Source organism: Cavia porcellus, unplaced genomic scaffold, assembly GCF_034190915.1.
Source record: "Cavia porcellus strain 051 isolate PalLab524CR breed Dunkin Hartley unplaced genomic scaffold, mCavPor4.1 scaffold_24, whole genome shotgun sequence".
Lineage (NCBI taxonomy): Eukaryota > Metazoa > Chordata > Mammalia > Rodentia > Caviidae > Cavia > Cavia porcellus.
This window is the reverse complement of record NW_026947507.1, coordinates 38,812,421-38,820,071: the sequence shown is the minus strand read 5'-3', so window position 1 is coordinate 38,820,071 and position 7,651 is coordinate 38,812,421. Positions and strand designations below refer to the sequence as shown.

The 7,651-nt window shown below is 43.4% G+C and overlaps 1 pseudogene; it reads right to left on the bottom strand.

Annotated features, from left to right (window-relative positions):
- Positions 1 to 5,081: 5,081 nt before the first annotated feature.
- On the bottom strand, positions 5,082 to 6,490 carry LOC100733289 (prostaglandin E synthase 3-like; annotated as a pseudogene).
- Between the last annotated feature and the right edge of the window lie 1,161 nt (positions 6,491 to 7,651).

Genomic DNA, 7,651 nt, shown 5'->3' with positions numbered 1-7,651 from the left:
CCATTTAAACTGTTGGTTGGCAGCCGAGCGTGTTTGTAAGAATATTAGGTTCAGAGTCCTCAGAAACCCATCCCAGCTACTACAGCAGTGATTCTAAAGATAAGAGTAAAGGATGTAACCTGGCTTTTAAAAAGCATGCAGCCTACTAATAAAGTTTCCAGTCAGTCATGGTGGTGCATGCCTGTAATCCCAGAGCTTGGGAGGCTGAGGCAGAAGGATCGCTTTGTATTCGAGGCCAGCCTGGGCTACATAATGAGTTCAAGGCCATTCTGAATGCCATAGTGAAACTTTGTCTTGAACAAAGGAACAAAATTATTTGAAGATATTATTGTGCTTGGATTTTGAGTTTTCAGTGCTTGTGTCAAGTTTGTACCCATGGTGAGATTCCACGTTCCTCATCTTCGCCTACCTGGACTTCCTCCTACCTGCCTCTCATGCATAATCAGTCACAGTGACTCACAGTTTTGCAGAACCAAGAAGGCTGCTGAATTTAGCCATGTAGGGATGGCTCTGCATGGGAAGTTCTATAAATGAAAAGAACAAGTTAGTAGGAGAGAAGATAATATTAGTTAGCAACTCCAGATTTGGTAGTTAGGAGAGATCTCTCTCTGAAGCATCTGAAATAATCTCAGACATCAAGGATGCTTGTAATTCCAGAAGGCTGAGGCAGGAGGATCACCATGACTTTGAGGACAGCCTGGGCTACAGAGTGTGTTTAAGGCCAGCCTGAATTACACATCAAGACCTTGTCTCAACAAACAAACAAACAAAAACAACAAAAAACCCAAAAAAACAAAACCATAAGGGACAGTTACTAGAATGGTAACAGAACTAGATTGTAGAAAGGGACAGAACTAGATTGTAGTTAACATCTTAGAATCTTCATGGGAAATCATGAGATCAAAAGAAGATCTGGAAGACAAGGACAGAAAGTTGCTCTAGGGTCCTCTCAGGATGAGAGGAGGAGATCTGAAGACTCAGCCGGAGGAACTGGGTATTAGAAAAAGAACCTAATTCTCTTCCTCCCTTGCAAAGCCTATTGGAAGAGATGGGCAGGTGGGTCTATGTATCTAGTAGCAAGAAAGTGAGAACACTTTAGTTTGAGGGTTTCCCTGTTATAAATGAGGAAAAGGCAAACTTATTATGGGAGCCGAGGGAAGGTTGGTGTAATGGTTGATACACTGTGTCAACCTGAGAAATTCAGAAGTTTAACTAAGCCACTCAACACGAACCAGGGTCTTCACTTTGTAAATATCCTGGGCCTGAGCAAGAGGAAGGCACAAAGATGGTGTGAGTGCTACACCCACTATGAGAGAGGTAGGAGCTTGCTTACAATATAAGGAAGGAAAAGAGGTTTGCTCTCTCCTCCTTTTGCTCATGTTGCTTTTGCTGTCTTCTGCCACTATGAACAGTTGCCCCTCTGCCACGCCATCCTGCCTTGCAGCCAGCTGATTAGGGACTGAAACCTCCACAAACTGTGAGCTAAATAAACCTTCCCTTCCTTAATCTTGGGCATTGGGTATTTTGTCCTAGCAATGAGAGAAAAGTAACCAAGACAGGTGGAGGAGGTAAGATACCACTTCTGTGATGAGCAACACGAACATCACATAGCAGGGGCACAGTCACTTGTTCACTGATCTCGACACTCATTTGACCTTGGCAGCCAAGAATGCCAAGGGCAGTTCTTCGGTGGGGTTGTGCCAGGAGTTGTGACACAGTCAGTTATGGAGTGTAGGGGTAGGATGACGCAGGGGCAGCCAGAGGAACAGAGTGGGGTGGAGAATAAAGGCCACTCATATTCACACGACTGGGAGCTTGGTGTTCTGACCAGAACTGCACAGCCTGGTGTGGCAGCTCTTTTGTGCATTTAGTCCTGGGAGCAGGGGTCCCCCAATAACAAATGGAGATAATAGATTTGTCTCCTTTCCAGTCTCTGGAAGATGTTTGTTTGCATTAAAACCAGTATGACTGGATTTCTCCTCTTGAACTTAGCCAAAAGGCCAAGAAGGGATGACTACATTTCTCAAAAACATCTACTTGTTTATGTTTTTCTTCAAAGAGCTTGGAACAGCATCCACACTGGCCATGCTGATCCCCACCCACCATGCAGTGAGACTGGGAACCAGTCATTTTCAAAGGCAGGGAGCTCAGCCTTGATCTGGAGACCTCCTTCCACACTCCAAGCTAAGCAGCTCCCAAGAAGGAAGAGGACACGGACGTTCAGCTCTCAGGTTTCTATCCCTAGCCCCCATCTCCGTGCACAGAAACTCAGATGACTCTGACACAGTGGTCGCCGCACCTGCGCTCTGTTCCTGAAGATCATGTGGACTGTACTCACTGATGTTGGCACAGCTCACAGGGCGTGGGTTGACTCTAGCGGGGGCGTGAAAGACAAGATAATTTTAGTTCGATTTTGGAAAGCGTCTCTCTCACTCCACCCTGAGAAGAGCTGAAATCAGCGTGGGTTTGGTGCTTCCTGGGTGTTTCTCTAGCGTGCCACGTCAGCCTGGCCACCACCGCCTTCTCCCCACGCTGTCCACTCTTTTCTTTGTTGTGGAAACCATCAGGTCCTCCTCCAAAGCCCTCTCTTCCGAGAAGCTCTGCCCTGAAAATTGGCCACAGTGATCTCTCTTTTAGGACCCTTGATGGCCTTGTGACACTTCAAGAGCGGACATCAGCACCCTCCCTGTGGTGTGATGGGAGGGAGGCGCGGTCTGCACGGTAATATGTTAAGGAGCGTTTAACAATCGGCTCATCGGAAATGAAAAATGTAAATCAAAGCCAGGCTCCATGGTGCATGCCTGAGATCACAGCTCTCTGGGAAGCAAAGGCAGGAGGAGCAAAGGCTTGGGTCCTGTCTGATCAGTGAAACAAGATCCCGTCTCAGAATAAAGAGGTCTGGGTTTATAGATGAGCATGAAGGTCTTGGGTTATATCCTCAGTACTAAAAGCAACAGCAGGGGAGGGGCACAAAAGGCTTGCTTTATACAGTTTACTAATTTACATGGTACAAATACTTGCATCGTGTTCCACAGTGAGCCCAGAGCACGACAGCCTGAATGTGAGGCTGGGCAGCCCAGGCTGTGCAGAGCTTAGCTCCACATCCATGGTGCATCAGGGTCTGTTACATCCTCCTGGGCTTCTCTCAGCATGCCTCATGTTTTGGAACTACAGTTACTTTTTCTACCTTAGCGGCCAGCAGCTGATTGAAACTGGATGTTCAAGCCAGGTGTGATGGCACACACCTGCAGTCACAGCACTCGGGAGGCTGAGGCAGGAGAATCACCATGAGTTTGAGGTCAGTGCAGACTATATAATGAGTCCAAGGCCTGAATTACATAGTGAGACCCTGCCTCATACAAGTAAGCAAGCAAACCAACCAAACAAGAAACCCAAAATGGATAAATAAGTAAATTTTCTGTAGTGCAGTTAGGAAAAAAAAATAAGTAAATTCATGAACTGGATGTTTTGAGACTCATTCCATATTCCTCGTTTCCTGCCTCAGCCCTACTTGTTCCTCAGCACGTACTTATTCGTGTGTTACACGGTTTACTTATTCAGTAAATCTATGGTTTTCTGTCTGGACCCCAAAAAGAAGACAGAGCAAGAGGGCTGGGATTTCTTCTCACATTTCTGTTCAGTGACATACCCTAGGTCCTTTGAAAGTTTTTTGTACAGAGTAGGTGCTCAGTAAATATTTGTCAAATAAACGAGAGACTGTGGCTTCTACTCTCCTGCCCTGCTAAGCACCTGGGACATGCAGTAACAAATCTTTGTTGGTTGACTGACTTCTAAAAGAGTGGAGAGGGAGTCAACAACTAACAGAGAAGCAGAAGATTTGTTCCCATTGGACCCTAAATGCGTTGTCCTTGAGCAGGGGCACACTTCTCCCGTAGGCGGAAAGCCAGTGCCTTCTGGGAGTCAGAGAACTTGGCAAACAGTGCTTACTCACTCAGTGATTAAAGTATTGACTGAGCTCCCACCGTGGGAGACAGAATTCACTAAGGTCTCATCAATTTAAATTTGTTTTCAGTAAGCAGCACTCAATTGTCATCCTTAAGCCTTGCTTAGGCTTGCACATCCCGCTGTGTAAACCTACAGCTTTACCTGCTCCAGACCTGATTTGTTCTAGTACTTGGGGAGGCCAAGTTTATTTCCAGCTGAGGGTCTGGGCACAGGCCTGGCTCAGATGCCAGGTGACTATGTTTGTTCCTTCTCTCTCTTTTTCTTTCTTTTTGGTTTTCCAATAGTTTATTAGAAAGAATGCTGACATTAAAAAAAAAAAATCCCCACTGTCATGAACATAAATGAGGGTTTTCAGAAAGGATAAAAGCTGAATCAGAAACAAATAAAAATCAAATAGTGTATTAACACCTTTTCATTCATTTGCCATACTCACATACAAATACAAATGTGGTCTAAAAGTACACACTTCCAAGCAACAATGTGTGGTTTTCTTTGTCCTCTGTGCAAAGAGATGTAAAAGCTTAAGGGCCAAACAATACCCAACATCTAGGCTTGAAATGCCATCTAAGTTAAGGGCATTCACTAGTTTTAGCTAAGATATGTCTGGAACACTGACAAGTGATCACTTACATAAATAAGGTGAAGTAAATTTTTTGAAAAATAAACTTTAGTGGAACAATCCAGAAAAATACTCCAGAGGAATGGCAGCTTATCAGTGTAAGAATGGTGGCCAATTTGTTTCAGCCACTTTGAGCCCATGTCTAAAATCTACAATTTAGTTACCTTTTTCCATGCTGAGAACTTCCTACCATGTCAGTAATTGTTTACAAAGTAAAGGAAGTTGGGTGAAGTGTTTTTTCACTCACACAATTACTATATCAATTGCCCAGGACCTCAGCCACTCAGTGAAAGTCTGGAAAATGTTCATACATAAGGATAATGCCTCAGGTGACTTAAAATTGCACCATACAATGGTACATTTAAAACCCTTAGTGAAGTCTTTAAAAACAGTTGGAAAATTGGGTCAAAGGAGGCAAATATAGCATCCGCCTTTAGAGCTATCAACTCAGGAATTCTCTCAGTTATGAAATCTTGCAAAGATGTTATTTTCTTTTTCAAAATTCTGGTGATGACATTGCTTCCTTCAAATCTGGCATTTTTTCATCATCACTGTCTTGTGACTCAGCATCTGTTCCATCTACTTCTGGTATATCTACATCTTCGTCACCACCCATGTTGGTCATCTCAGAGAAACAATCATGATTAGCCATGTCTTCATGGGAATCACCTTCCTAGTCTTTCCCATTATTTTTTAAATTTTTATTTCAAAGAGAATAAAACCAAACAAAATAAATCAGAATAAAGCCAATCAAAGCAAAACTGTGAAAGTGATGCAGGACTTCAAAACAGGATTATAGGAAATCAACAATGCTTCTTGTTACCTTCAAAATTGCTACCCATATCATCAGACACAATAAAATCGAAAAAACACAACAGAATAAAACCAATCAAAACAGAACATTTAATAAAACAAAACAATAAAATGGAACAATAAAATAGAACAGTATTAGATTTCAAAAACAAGATAGAAGGAAATCCCCCATATTTGCTATATTGCATAATATTATCCTCTCAATAGATGCTCAGATTATGGGCTCTAGGCCTGCAAAGTCAATCAAACAATACAAGCAGTAAGTTGTTGTACCTCAGTTGCTAACAGTTCATCCTGTATTCCCCCAAGCCCATCAATTACTTAGAGGTGAGGTTGGGGTGTGGGGTGTGAGTGTTCTTTTCTCCCAGTCTGTGGGCTGGCTGGCTCACAGGAAGGGCAAATTGGCTTCTTGTTTCTCCTCCCTAGACAACAGGCTTTCCCATTACTTAAGTCCACACTAAGCCAGTTAAGCTTTTCCCTTTTTTTTGTTAACGTAGGCCTGATTCTCTTTCTCATAAATGGCATAAAATTGATTTGCCTGTTCTTTTGTTGCTTGAGATCTTTTGGATCAATACAGTGAAAAATGACTCATTTCATTTAAAGGTTTAACATGGTCACTTGCAAAACAATGGAAAGTAAGTTTGGATTTTTCACAATTTACATTAACACCTTCATTGTCTTCAACATTAAATTCAGCAAAGACATGGTCCCTGCAATCATACCACTTCGCAGAAGGCCACGACTCCTGTGGTGTCTCTCGCGTCGCAGCCTCTCCTTGCTTCCCTCAGGTGACAGCAATGGCGGCTTGACCTGCGTCCCCACAATGCACCGCGCGGAGAGCACCTCCTGTGACAGGCGTAACAGGAAGTGCGGGGAAAGGAGGGCGTGGAGAATGAACACGCATGCGTACGAGCAAGGGGTGTCAAGGTCCACAGTGTGTTTTTCAGATGCAAGGCGTGAAGGTCACTCAGGAGGAATGAATGGTGTTGGCTTTCAGGTTCTTGTGCCTGTTTACATTTTAAACATTACCACTGTACAAGGTACTTTGCCATGAGTCTCCCTCAAAATACTTCTGGCTTCACATAGGCGCATCATGACGTTCTCGCCACTTTGGGAAGCAGCTCTGGAAGCCCTGTTTCGTGAGTGTCTAATGGTGAATGCGGCTGCTGATGCTATCCAATGGAAAGGCAGCTGGTAAGAGCATTATTATGATGTGTCCTCGGCTGCTTTATTCACCAGATCTGGAGCCACGCAGCATCAGCTCTTTTCCAAAGTCAGAATAACCAGGAAAGGGAAACGATTTGGAAGGATTCAGTGCATTGAGGCAGCCACAACAACCCAATTGAAGACCCTCAGAAAGAGGACTTCCAGACCTGCTTAGAAAGTGGCAAGAACAGTGGGAAAATGTGTTTAGAGTGAGGGGGAGGACTTTGTGGATGGGTCATAGCAATATGTCTTTTAATGTAGTAAACTTTTAAAAAAATTAAACACACTACTCTGACCATATCTTGTGTTTGCTTAGTGGCTTTATATACTTGTGTGTGTGTGTGTGTGTATTTGTATTATTATGGTTTAGAGAAGATGAAGCAGAATCACACTGAAGCCCTAAAGTGCTAATACTCGTTAACTAGTGCTACCACCAAAAGTTACAGGCTTAAAACAACAGCCATTTATTTATTTCATTACTGGTTTACCAGACACCTGTGCTGCTCATCATTTGACTCCAGTATGCATCTTCTGTCCACTGTGGTGTCCTGTGCTGTCCACTTGTAGACTGGGTTAATGGGGTTCTGGGGCTGCATGCTTTTTATTACCCAGAAGGCTAGCTCAAGCTTACTCACCGGTGAGCAAATGGATTCCACTGGGATGGAGTTTTTGGGTTTTGGCTTTAGTACTAGGAATTGATCTCAGGGCTTTCACATTGAGCTACATTCCTAGACTTTTAAAATTTTAAGATTAAGATCTTGCTAAATTACTGTTTCCCAGGCTAGGCTCAAATTTGTGATTCTCAGGCCTCAGCCCCCCAGAGTTCTGAGATTATTGGCATACACCACCCTTCCCAGGAAGAAAATGATTCCCTTAAGCTTAAACTTTCCTTTTCAATTGCTTGGCTAAGAAGGACACAAGACGTCCAGGTTCAAGAAGCAGGGAAATAGATTCCATTTTAGGTCCTTAGTGCAAAAGTGCATGAGATGTTTTAGAAAGAGGTGAAAAAATTCCATAATCTGCCATGTCTTAAGCAGATGAAGGTTT